General features: G+C 45.8%; 1 protein-coding gene across 1 annotated transcript in view; it reads right to left on the bottom strand.

Annotated features, from left to right (window-relative positions):
- LOC132894120 (zinc finger protein 883-like) overlaps positions 1–12,307 on the bottom strand; it is a 109,889-nt gene extending 97,582 nt beyond the window's left edge. The window contains exon 1 of the mRNA XM_060933456.1: positions 12,192–12,307. The gene's annotated coding sequence lies outside the window, so the exon portion shown is untranslated. The remainder of the gene's footprint in view (positions 1–12,191) is intronic.
- Positions 12,308–13,073: the final 766 nt, after the last annotated feature.

The following is a 13,073-nucleotide window of genomic DNA, read 5'->3' as shown; positions in this document are numbered from 1 at the left end:
TAATAAACACTTTGCATTGTTTTATTCCAAGCTATATAGTTCTGAGCAGCCTGACGGTGCCCTGACCCTTATGCGTCAGTTTTTTTGCAGACTTAAGACTCCCCAAAGCTACGGATGATCAAAAATTACAACTAAATGCCCCAATTACTAGAGAGGAAATGCTACTTGCTTTGAAATCTATGCCGTCCGGTAAGGCCCCAGGGCCAGATGGATACGGATGAGAGTTTTATAAGGAGTTTAGTGGTATTCTTATAGACTCTCTGCTGTCTATGCTCAATCGCTCATTTGAAAATGGGATCCGACCTCAATCCCTTAGGGAGGCCAACATTTCTCTTACCCTTAAAAAAGGAAAATGCCCGGATAGCTGTGCCTCATGCAGGCCGATAGCCCTACTTAACTCTGACCAAAAACTGCTCTCCAAAATTTTGGCCTTAATTACGCCTATAGAGGATTCTGCCTCATATTGTCAGGGAGGACCAAACTGGTTTTGTCAAGGGCCGGAACTCCTGTAATATGAGGAGGCTCTTTAACATCATCCAACTAACCCAGAGTTGCAAGGACCTGGCCCTTGTGCTGTCTTTCGACGCTGAGAAGGCATTCGACCGGGTCGAGTGGTCGTATTTGTTCTACACTCTGGAGGAATTTGGCCTAGGCGATAATTTTGTGAATTGGATTAGGGTTCTGTATAATTCTCCGACGGCGGCGGTTCTGACGGCGGGAATAGACAGGGCGACCCCCTCAGCCCCCTGCTCTTTGATATTGCTATTGAGCCACTGGCCCAAGCAGTAAGGCAAAACACTTTAATTTCTGGTATTTTCATTGGTGAAAAGGAACACAAAGTTACTTTATAAGCGGATGACATTTTGATACATTTATCACAACCCCAAACTTCTGTTCCCCACCTGATTAAGGTCATTTCGTCATTCAGCGTCTTTTCTGGATATAAAATTAATTTTACAAAATCCGAGGCTATGCCCCTAGGGTCATTAACGTGTTCCAGATATGGCTGAGCCCTTCCCGTTCCGCTGGTCTCCCACCGGTTTCGTTTACTTAGGAGTGCATGTAACACCCACTTTTGGTCAGATGTTTAAGTCCAACTCTCCCCCAAGAGGTGGCCAAGTTGCAGAAGGAAATTTCCAATGTGTTCTCGCCCCTTCACAGCCACACCCACCTCATAGAACACCACACTGAGACGCCCCCGAGGTTGGTGGTGCGTAGCCGCCCTTACCGCTTGCCCAAACAATAAATGTAAAAAAAAAAAAGTTGGTTCGGGATGAAATCAAGGCCATGCTTGAAATGGGCATAATCGAGGAGTCCCACAGTGACTGGAGCAGCCCGGTGGTCCTGTTTCCCAAGACCGACAGGTCGGTCTGGTTCTGTGTGGACTATAGAAGAGTCAGTGTGGTAGTCTAAATTTGATGCATATCCAATGCCTTGCATTGATGAGTTGCTCGATTGGTTAGGCGCTGCTCGCTTTTATTTAACACTGGATCTAACGAAGGGATATTGGCAGATCCTCTTGACTCCTCTGTCCCGGGAGAAAACTGCCTTTTCCACACCATTTGGGTTCCACAAATTTGTCACGCTTCCTTTTGGGTTATTTGGGACTCCCGCTACGTTCCACTGGCTCATGTACAAGATCCCCTGCCCTCACGCCACCTATGCAGCAGCGTACATTGCCGACATCATTATTTATAGCAATGATCGGCCGTAGCACCTGCAACACCTCAGGGCCATCTTAGAGGCACTGAGGCATGCGGGTCTCACAGCTAACCCGAAAAAGTGTGCAGTTGGGCGGGTGGAAGTACGGTATCTGGGTTTCCACCTAGGTCATGGGCAGGTGCATCCCCAAATTAACAAGACTGCAGCGATTGCGGCCTTCCTGAGGCCCAAGAACAAAAAGGAGGCGAGACAGTTCCTGGGGCTGGCTGGCTATTATCGTAGGTTCATACCTAATTATTCAGATGTCACCAGCCCACTAACTGATCTCACTAGAAAGGGAGCACCAGATCAAAACAAAAAACACACACACACAAAAAAAAACTGCACTGAATACACAACCTCCCTGGCAGAGGTAATAACAATGCTGTCCAAACTTTCCTACTCCACATGAACTAAGCTATTGCGTTATCAGTTATGACACGATTAGGATGACACTCTGTGAACAATCTACACAACTTGGAGGTGTAACTTGTTTTGTAAACAGAAGACAGCATGGCAGATGAAGAATAGCAGCAAGAAGACCAATATCCTGAAAGAAGCATCAAAGCGGTGGAGATACAAATCGCTTCTGGTCATAACTTGAAGAATAAAACCACAGCGAAAACAGGATGCAGAGATTTGTGAGTTGGGCTTTTAGCCTTGAGTTAAAGTAACAGGTTTTGTTGCTGCCAGAGCTAACTGTTAGACAGAATTCTCTCTCTCTCTCTCCACGGATCAGAGGCTTAGAGCTCAATACCATACGATTCTTTCAGTAACAAGATCTCCCGGCTCAGGAAACCATGCGTAAAATAGCAGGCCTAGAAATTCATCTATTTTTTCACCAGCCAGCCAGACTAGTTACCTTTCAAAGTAACTAGCCAAACAGAAAAATCAACCAGGGCTCGAAATTAACTTTTTTTCTTTGTGTCCCCCAGTGGTCCCGAATTCTGTGTTGTATTGTCCCGAATGGAAGCAATAGTGTCCCCATTTTTTTCCTCTCTGAAATAACCAGTGGTTAATATTATCATATGAAGTTACTATTATATTTGTAACTATGCGATTTTGAACCCTTTATATCATTTTTACAATAAGTCACAAGCGACACATGTCCTATACATCATCTACTTCAAAATTACAGTTATTGCATTTTCAGTTTATTAAACTTTGGCGATCTCACTGTATGAATAGATACCCGTTTATTTAAAGGGGCCAACTAGCTCATTCAGAAAATGTTTCAACTCCCTACATCTGCAGTACACTTTAGTTGAAAATAAGACCCCTTTTATGTTCATTTCATCTACTTATACCTTGAATATCTGTTGGCACTTATAAGGCCAACTTATAATTTTCACCATTACCGTTATCCATTTTATGAACTTTCCGTTATCCATTTTATGAACTTTCCGTTATCCATTTTATCCGTTATCCAGCCACATCATTCCTGTTGTATTTTATAACGTGTCTAACAGTGTTCATTCAGTTCATTCAGTTGCTAGCGTTGCCTGCAGACCAGGCGATGACACTTTGGATCCTGAAGGTCCCGGAGACGTTATGTCTGGGCTTTCAGTTTCTTCCCCGCGGTCGGTCCGCTTCAACCACTTCAGCATTTTTGTTCTGGCAAGAGTCGGCGCAGCGTGTGCGGTAGCAATTCCATTCTAAGTCCATATAATGCGGACTCCGGCCGAAGATTCTAGAACAGAATGCGCTGCTGTGTAGCCTACGGATGCAGGTGCATTGAAAGTGTAGCTACTATGTATTTTTCGCTGTTAACGTTTTAAAATTAAAATTGACAAATTAGGTGAATGTCTACGTATGGTTTACGGCTTTGTAAATAATATTAATGTAGAACTTTTTTTCTAGATCTATTTTTTTCCATTGTCCCAGGATTGTCCCAGATATAATAATTTTGTGTCCCGATGACATTTTTTATGGTCCCCGGGACGTCGGGACACCGTTAGTTTCGAGCGCTGAAATCAACTAGCCAAAATTTGTTCATGTATGAATTTTACTTCTGTCAAAAATAACGCAAGAGAGTAGTTACCATTGTTCAGGACTAATGTGCATTTATTTCAAGGCCCGAGTATTTTGATACAGTTTTTTTTTTTTTTTTAAGGATTTTTTTTGGGCTTTTTCCACCTTTATTGGATAGGACAGTGCAGAGACAGGAAATGAGCAGGAGAGAGACGGGGAGGGATCAGGAAAGGACCTTGGGTCGGAATCGAACCCGGGTCCCCGGATTTATGGTACAGCGCCTTATCCACCTGAGCCATGACGCCGACGAGGCAAAAAGAGCAGTAGAGAAGGTGAAAGCAGATGCATACCAGGAGTTGTACAAAAGACTGGAGACCAAAGAAGGAGAGAAAGACCTGTACAGACTAGCTAGGCAGAGAAACAGGGAAGCGAGGGATGGACAGTAGGTAAGAGTGATGAAAGACGTAAATGGAAATGTGCTGAGAAACAAAGCGAGTGTATTAAGAAGGTGGAAAGAGTACTTTGAGGATTTATTAAAAACGAGGAGAATTCAAGAGAGAAAAAGGTCAGATTCAATGAAGACAGCCAATCAGGACACAGAGTTGGTTAGTAAGGATAAGGTGAGGGCAGCCATGAAAAGAACGAAGACTGGGAAAGCAGTCAGACCAGATGGTATCCCGATTGAGGCTTGGAGATGTTTGGGTGAGACGGCTGTGGATTTCCTAAGGAGATTGTTAAATAAGATCCTAGAGAATGAGAAAATGTCAAATGAATGGAGAAAGATTGTGCTAGTCCCAATATACAAGAATAAGGGAGATGTACAGAGCTGCAGTAATTACAGAGGGATAAAACTGATGAGCCACACCATGAAGCTATGGGAAAGGATATTGGAGGCGAGATTGAGAAGAGAGGTAGCAATCTGTGAACAGCAGTACGGGTTTATGCCAAGGAAGAGCACGTTGGATGCAATTTTTGCTTTAAGAATGTTCATGGAGAAGTACAGAGAAGGCCAGAGAAAGCTAAATTGTGTGTTTGCAGACCTGGAGAAGGCATACAATAGAGTGCCGAGAGAGGAGTTATGGTATTGTATGAGAAAGAGTGGAATGAATGAGAAGTATATTAGAGTGGTGCAAGACATGTATGAGAACAGTGAAACAGCAGTGAGGTGTGCAGATGGAAAGACTGAATGGTTCAAGGTGAAGGTGGGACTCCATCAAGGATCTGCTTTGAATCCTTTTTTGTTTGCCATAGTGATGGATAGCTTGACGGACAAAGTGAGGCAAGAGTCACCATGGAACATGATGTTTGCAGACGATATTGTGATATGTGGTGAAAGTAGAAAGGAGGTCGAGTTGGGTTTGGAGAGATGGAGATATGCATTGGAACGAAGAGGAATGAAGGTGAGCAGTAGCAAAACAGAATACATGTGCATCAGTGAGAATGGGGATGAGAGCGTAGTGAAGATGCAAGCAGTAGACAAAGAAAAGAAAAAAGTTGGTGAATTCAAGTACCTGGGGTCAACTGTGCAGGAAAATGGGGTCTGCGATAGTGAGGTGAGAAAGAGAGTGCAGGCAGGGTGGAGCAGTTGGAGAAGGATTTTGGGAGTCATTTGCGATAGGAAAGTTCCAGCAAAAGGTAAGATGTATAAGACAGTAGTGAGAACAGCTGTGATGTATGGATTGGCGACCATACCCTTAACGAAGAGACAGGAGGCAAAGTTGGAGGTGGTGTAGTTGAGGATGTTAAGGTTTGCGATGGGAGTGACAAGGTTGGACAGGATAAGGAACGAGCACATCAGAGGGACAGCACATGTGGAGAGCTTGGGAATTAAGCTAATGCCGCTTTTCCACTACAAACGCGGCTGAGCCGTGCCGTGCCGAGTCGAGCTGAGTGGGGCTGTTGGAGTTGCATTTCGACTACAACCGCGCTGAACCGTGCTGGCTGGAAGTGGGTGGACACATTGGGTAGAGTTAGCGAAAGTGGGTGGACGTCACGTGATGTCGTTAAGCAGCGCAAACAGTGACATCAGTGACAGTGGCAGAACAAGTCAGAGCCGGGCCGGGGGCGGGGCAAATGACCGGGCCCTTTATTAAAGCTTATCATAACATCATTTTAGGCTACAAAATGTCCGCAACTGCGGTGTTTACCAATTTCAACACTACCGGGTGCAACTATGTTATTTAGTACATCAAGTCCTTCAAACGAACATGTAACTCAGAAACAAAAAACATTAGGATACTGTACATGGCTCATAATAAAACATCAATAGCCTATACTGCGCACATTATTTGAAGGGCATACGAATGAGCGCTCAGAGGTTGCAACGGTGACAGGAAGAGTCAGAAATAAAAGGAGGGCGGTGCAAACCTCACTGAATGCACTGTGTTTACCAATTTCAACACTACGGGGTGCAACTATGTTATTTTGTACATTAAGTCCTTCAAACGAACATGTAACTCAGAAACAAAAAAACATTAGGCGACATACTGTACATGGCTCATAATAAAACATCAATAGCCTACTGCGCGCATTATTTGAAGGGCATACGACGAGCCTTGCACTCCGCGAACTCGTCCACGATGCTCTGTATGTCACTGATTCAGTGATCTTTTAAGCGGTAGTCTCACGACCCGAATAGTAAACAATAAACATGGAGGACATGGAGTCGTTAGTGTTGCTGGTCTTGGTTCTGTGGCTTGTTGTCACCGACAACGCGAACAGATACTGGCAAGAGCGTACAGATGAGGCGAGGTGCATAAGGCTTCAGAAATTCTCATAATTCGTAATTATTCTCCTTCCGGGTTTGCGGTGTTTACAGATCCCAGCGCGCTCGTGGGGCGTGTGGGCATGTGAGGACACGCCTCCTCACCAATCAGTGCACAGGGGAGTGTCTGCTCACGCCCCCAACCTCACTCGGCACGGCTTGGCTCGCTTCAGCCCCACTCCAAAACCGTGCGAGTTTTAGGGGCTAAGCAGGGCTGAAACGAGCTGAGTCGTGCTGGTTTTTGGTAGTCGAAACGCGAGCCGTGTCGGGCTGAAGTGAGCTGAAGCGAGCTGAAGTGAGCTGAAAAAGGGTAGTGGAAAAGGGCCATAAGAGAGATGAGACTGAGATAGTATAGGCACATCCTGAGAAGAGATGCAGAGCATGTGGGAAGGAGAATGTTGAGGATGGAGCTACCAGGCAAACGAAAACGAGGAAGGCCAAAGAGGAGATACATGGATGTGGTGAGAGAGGACATGAAAGTGGCAGGTGTGTTAGAGAAGGATGCAGAAGACAGGCAGCAATGGATGTGGTGTTAATGCATTTGTGGAACACAGGATGTTACGCTCCCCCTGGTGGTCAGGCGGGGGAATTGTTTACAAGGCACTTAAAGTCCAGCTTCATGCATGCATTCAAGACATGTCTCTCCGTATCTATCATTCTCCATTAGAAGTAACTAACACTACATGGTGTCAGAAGGCTTCAGTTTCTCACTTCGAGTAAATACGAGAGTTACTTTGGCCGAGATAACTGAAGAGGACTCACTTACTTTTTAGTCAGTTTTAACGTTTTCAGTTTAGCTAGCTAACATAGCTAACGTGACTGCTGACTAGCTAAGGGACGTTTGAGAGCAAGTCTACAAAGATGGAGCGATTCCAGATTCCACCACCACCGAAGTTTGACTTCACGAGACCAGAAGAGTGGCCGAAATGGATTAAGAGGTTCGAGAGATTCCGGATTACGTCGGGACTAGAGCTCCAGGGAGAAGAAAACCAGGTGAACACCTTAATCTATACCATGGGGGTTGAGGTGGAAGATATCGTAACTTCACTTCACATGACCGAAATAGAAGCAAGCCAGTACAACACGGTCAAGAACAAGCTCGACGCACATTTTGTAGTGAGGAGAAATGTTATTTTTAAACGGGCCAAATTCAACCAGAGACAGCAGGAACAAGGTGAGACTGTGGACAGTTTTATCACTTCACTCCACTGCCTTTCAGAGCACTGTGGTTATGGGCACCTCCATGATGAAATGGTCCGAGACAGACTGGTTGTAGGCTTACAGGATAAAAAGCTGTCGGAACAGGTCCAACTAGACTCCGAGCTGATGCTGGAGAAAGCGGTGACGCACGCACGCACGCACGCACGCGCGTCAGAGCGAACAAGTGAAAAGCCAACAGGACTTGTTGAAGAGCAACTTCAAGTCAGCGACCACAGACGTGGACAGCATTCAAACAAAACTCCAGCCCGTCATAGGCAAAGGAAGACAGCAGAAATTACAGGCAAGAACAAATGACAAAGGCAGTTATCACACACAGATAGGTAGCCAGAGACGATGCACTCCAGCACACAGTAAAAACCAGTGCCCAGCTAGAGACGTAGCATGTAATCTGTGCCAGAAAAAAGGTCATTACGCAAAAGTGTGCAGATCGGGGGCCCTCAATGAAGTGAGCACAACAAGATCAGACGAGGAGGAGATTGCTTTCTTCGGCACTATCAGTTCAGATGGCGAGCCCTGGCTAATCAAACTTAATGTGAATGAGGATACAGCTGTTTTCAAAATAGACACAGGGGCTGATGCAAATGTGCTATCTGAAGAAATATTCCAAAAGGGGCAATTTCCACGGCTAGAGAGTACAAAGAAAGTGCGGCAGGGGCCAGGCCAAACACCCATCACTGTGAGGGGAAAGTTCACTGCTACCATAAGGACAGACAATAAAAGCACCACACAGGAAGTGTATGTAATCCCAGGGCTGAAGTGTAGCCTGTTGGGACATCCAGCCATCCAAGCACTTGGCCTAGTGGCTAGAGTAGATACAGTGGCACTGGACTCCACAGAGAGAGTCAAGGAGCAGTTACCCAAGCTATTTAAAGGGCTAGGCAAGATGGAGGGAGAATATAAGAGCATTGAGCAGACACCGAGCCATTCTCCATATCGACCCCACGACGAATCCCGCTGCCACTCATGTCTCAAGTGAAGAAAGAGCTCTCACGCATGGAGGAGATAGGGGTGATCTCAAGAGTGGAACAACCCACAGACTGGTGCGCCGGAATGATCACTGTGCCAAAACCAGGCAAAAATGAGGTGCGCATTTCCGTTGATCTAACAAAATTGAACAAATCAGTCAAGCGGGAGCGACATATGCTCCCCTCGGTTGAGCACACACTTGGACAGCTAGAGGGTGCTAAAGTGTTTTCTAAAATAGATGCAAACTCAGGCTTCTGGCAAATACCCCTTGCCAAGGAATCTGCCCTCCTCACAACATTCCTCACTCCCTTTGGGAGGTTTTGCTTTAATCACCTCTGCTTCGGTATATCTTCTGCGCCCGAGCACTACCAGAAGAGAATGTCCAGGATACTGGAGGGGCTAGACGGCGTCTTGTGCCAGATGGATGATGATGTGCTTGTCTATGGAGACACACAGGCCCAGCACGACACGCGACTGTTTGCGGTGCTGGAGAGACTGCAGGAGGCAGGTGTCATGCTGAGGAATGAGAAATGTGCATTCTCAAAAAGACATGTCAAATTTCTTGGATAGATTATCGATGCAGCCGGTGTGCGGGCAGATCCTGACAAAGCGAGAGCAGTGACGGACATGGAAGAGCCAGAGGATGTGAGTGGAGTGAGACGGTTCATCGGAATGGTGAGCCACTTAGGAAAGTACTTACCAAATCTGGCCGAAAAGACACAGCCACTCAGAGATCTGTTGAAGAAGCAAAACACATTTCAGTGGGGACATCAACAACAAAGAGCATTTAACAACAAAGAGGAGCTGAGCTCACTACCAGGGCTAGCGCTCTACAACTCAAAAGCAGAGACAGTCGTCTCAGCCGATGCATCATCATTTGGACTGGGAGCGGTGCTACTGCAGAGACAGGAGGAAGGCCACCTCAAGCCAATGGCGTACAGCTCCAGGGCACTCACAGACACCGAAAAAAGGCATGCCCAGCTTGAGAAAGAGGCTTTAGCAATCACATGGGCGTGCAAGCGGTTCTCAGACTTCCTGGTGGGCATCAGGTTTCATGTGGAAACGGACAATAAGCCTCTGGTCCCACTACGAGGCTCCAAGAGCCTGGATGAGCTCCCGCCACGCATTCAGAGACTCAAAATGAGACTGATGGCTTTCTGCTACTCCATCTCTCATGTGGCTGGCAAGAAATTGGCCACAGCAGATGTGCTGTCAAGGGCGCCCTTGAGAGAGAGTGGGCAGCCGGAGCAGGAAATAAACCTGTACGTCAACATGGTCATGTCAACCCTCCCAGCTACGGAGAAGAGGCTACAAGAAATACGGAAATGCCAAGAAGGTGATGAAATACTGAGCCAAGTGAAAAGGTACTGTAATGAGGGCTGGCCAGACAGATCCAAAATAGACACGGCTTACCTACCATATGCACAGGCTGAAGAAGAACTAACAGTGGAGGATGGCCTACTACTAAAAGGGTGTAGGTTAGTTATTCCCAAGGCACTACAAACAGATATACTCTAGAAACTGCATGCAGGACACCAGGGCATAGCGAAGTGTCGGGAAAGAGCCAAACAATCTGTGTGGTGGCTGGGGCTGAGTACACAGCTTCAGAAGGTCGTCGAGGGCTGTGACACGTGTGCTAAGGAAAGAGACAACCCCAGAGAGCCACTGCTCACTTCAGAGTTCTCTGATAGACCATGGGCAAAGGTGGATGCCGACTTGTTTCAGTGGGACGATAATCAGTACTTATTGGTGGTTGATTACTTTTCTCGTTTCATTGAAGTAGCGAAACTCACATCAACCACCTCATTAGCAGTAGCAGAACATTGCAAGTCTATTTTTGCCAGGCACGGCATACCATCTGAGGTCATGACAGACAATGGACCCCAGTTTGCGTCCGAATGTTTTACCAAGTTTGCAGCACAGTGGGGGTTCACGCACACAACATCCAGCCCCAGATATGCTCAGAGCAATGGAGAGGCAGAAAGGGCTGTGCGGACCATTAAAGGGCTCCTCCAGAAAGAAAAAGACCCTTATTTGGCTCTCCTGGCTTACAGGGCCACCCCACTCACCAACGGGCATAGCCCAGCTCAGCTGTCAATGGGCTGACAGCTCAGGACAACGGTTCCGGTCACCCTGTCATCTCTGAACCCAGGATGGACTGACATAGTCAAACTCAAAGAGGAAGAGCAGAAGATGCGACAGAGGTCAAGGGGTCACTTCAACAAAAGACAGAGAGCTCAACAACTCACCACACTTGCACCAGGCGACCACGTCTGGATAAAGGACACAAAGGAGAAGGGGACGGTGATCAGTCAGGCAAACGCACCAAGGTCATATGTCATTGACTCTCCCAGAAGTAGCCAACGCCGCAACCACCTCGTCACTACACCAGTGCCGCCAGCAGAGCAGACCATCTCGCCAGAGCCGGACCTACTTACTGATCAGCCAGGGAGTCCTGCGCGGGCTGAGCAGATTCCAGTTCAGCCAGAGAGTCCGGCACAGGCAGAGCAGGGCCCAGCTCTGCTGGGCAGTCCTGTGACCCAGGCACGCTACCCTGCAAGAGAAAGACAGCCTCCAGGGTATCTGAAGGACTTTGTGCTTAAATAGGACTGAGTGACTTTGACGGGGCAGAATAAATCCCCACACTCAGTAGGAGGACTGGGTAGTCTACCCCACCTCCTTAGTTCAGTTTGTCAGTGGATGTCTCACTGCTCATGTTCATGGTTTTATTGTTCTGTTGGCTCTGGGTTTATTTTTACTATTCAATTATTAATGTGACAGTCTTTTCAATGATTCCACGTGAATTTAACTTCTGTTATAGTCTACTACAGTACAGTGGCGTTAATGAACCCTTTGGTCGGATATCAGATTTACTGATCTTAGAAAGGGGGATGTGGTGTTAATGCATTTATGGAACACAGGATGTTACGCTCCCCCTGGTGGTCAGGCGGGGGAAATTGTTTACAAGGCACTTAAAGTCCAGCTTCATGCGTGCATTCAAGACATGTCTTTCTGTATCTATCAATCATTCTCCATTAGAAGTAACTAACACTACAATGGAGACGAAGGATCTGCTGTGGCGACCCCTAATCGGGAGCAGCCAAAAGAAGATGATGATTGCATCCATTTTCAGTGTGCAAAACTTTCTGATTAACATACTGCAGAAGGGATGACACTGCCTGATTGGCTGAAAAAAATCTGCGAGAAATCAAGTCGAAATTTCGAGAAATAAAAAAAAAAAGTTGGAACTCCGAGCAATGAAGTCGGAATTCCAAGAAATAAAGTCAGAATTGCGAGAAATATAGCCGTTATTGGGAGAAATAAAGTCGGAATCGCGCAATTTAGCTAAATAAATAAGCCTGATGGATAGGGGACTTCAAGTTAAGATTATTTAAATAATTTCAACATACAACTAAACAGGTTAGCCGAACGACAAATCTCTCCTGAGTGGATAAATAGTGCACTACATCGAGAGTACATGGCATAATTTCATAGTGAATGTAGTTCACTTAAAAAGTGAAGTGGAGATGCATTTGGGATTCGGCCACACAGCTTCAGTTTAACTTACCTCAGTGTTTTAAAGCAGAGCAAGGTTTTAAATCCTCAAAACCAGACACAATAACGTGCTTTTATTTTTATAAATTCGAGGGGCTAAAGTTGTTCAGGCAAGCAGCGGCTTTTTCTTCTCCAATGTTTTCTGGAAGTTGGAGAAACAGCTTACTGGACGCGTTACCGCCACCACCTGGAGTGGAGTTTCAGGGTGCAGGACGCCTGTCTTCTTCTTTGGGGTTTTACGGCAGTTGGCATCCACAATGTTGCATTACTACAATCGACAGATTTATTTTCTATATTCTTGTCATTTCATTTTAAAGCCGTCTTTCCAGTCCAATTGTTTTTAAAAAATGTAAATAAACATTTCCCCCCGGAGCAGTGTCTCCATTAGCCCCTTTCCCAAATCCCATACAAAATGCAATGAATCACAAATTGATAAGCACAGTATAATACACCCCCCCCTCCCGAACGTCCTGCTCCAACAGAGCCCTATCCCTACTGTACCAGAAATTACACAGATAGATACAAAGATAAAGGTAAAAAAAAAATTATATATACTCATATATATTGAATATATAGGGTCATTCCGTGCCAACTCACCTAAGGGTCCCCACATCACCGTCTCAGATTTTGCTAAAAAAAATTCTATAATCAAGAATCATATGTTTGTACCACACATGCAAAATATTAGCTCCCAATTCATTGTAGTTTTGGAACTACTGGCCTTTGAAATTTTGATGTCAAAATACCACATGACGAAATGGCTCTTTCCCCAACTTCAGAGACCCATAACTTTTTATTGCAGCTATCTAGACAGTTGTGTTTGCAGATTCTTACTGAATGATACCCACTCTTTTCAAATCTGTTGTCAGAAAGCCTCTGAAGGACATACGTTTTG

This window comes from Neoarius graeffei, chromosome 11 (assembly GCF_027579695.1).
Source record: "Neoarius graeffei isolate fNeoGra1 chromosome 11, fNeoGra1.pri, whole genome shotgun sequence".
Lineage (NCBI taxonomy): Eukaryota > Metazoa > Chordata > Actinopteri > Siluriformes > Ariidae > Neoarius > Neoarius graeffei.
This window is presented reverse-complemented; position numbering and strand designations above follow the sequence as displayed.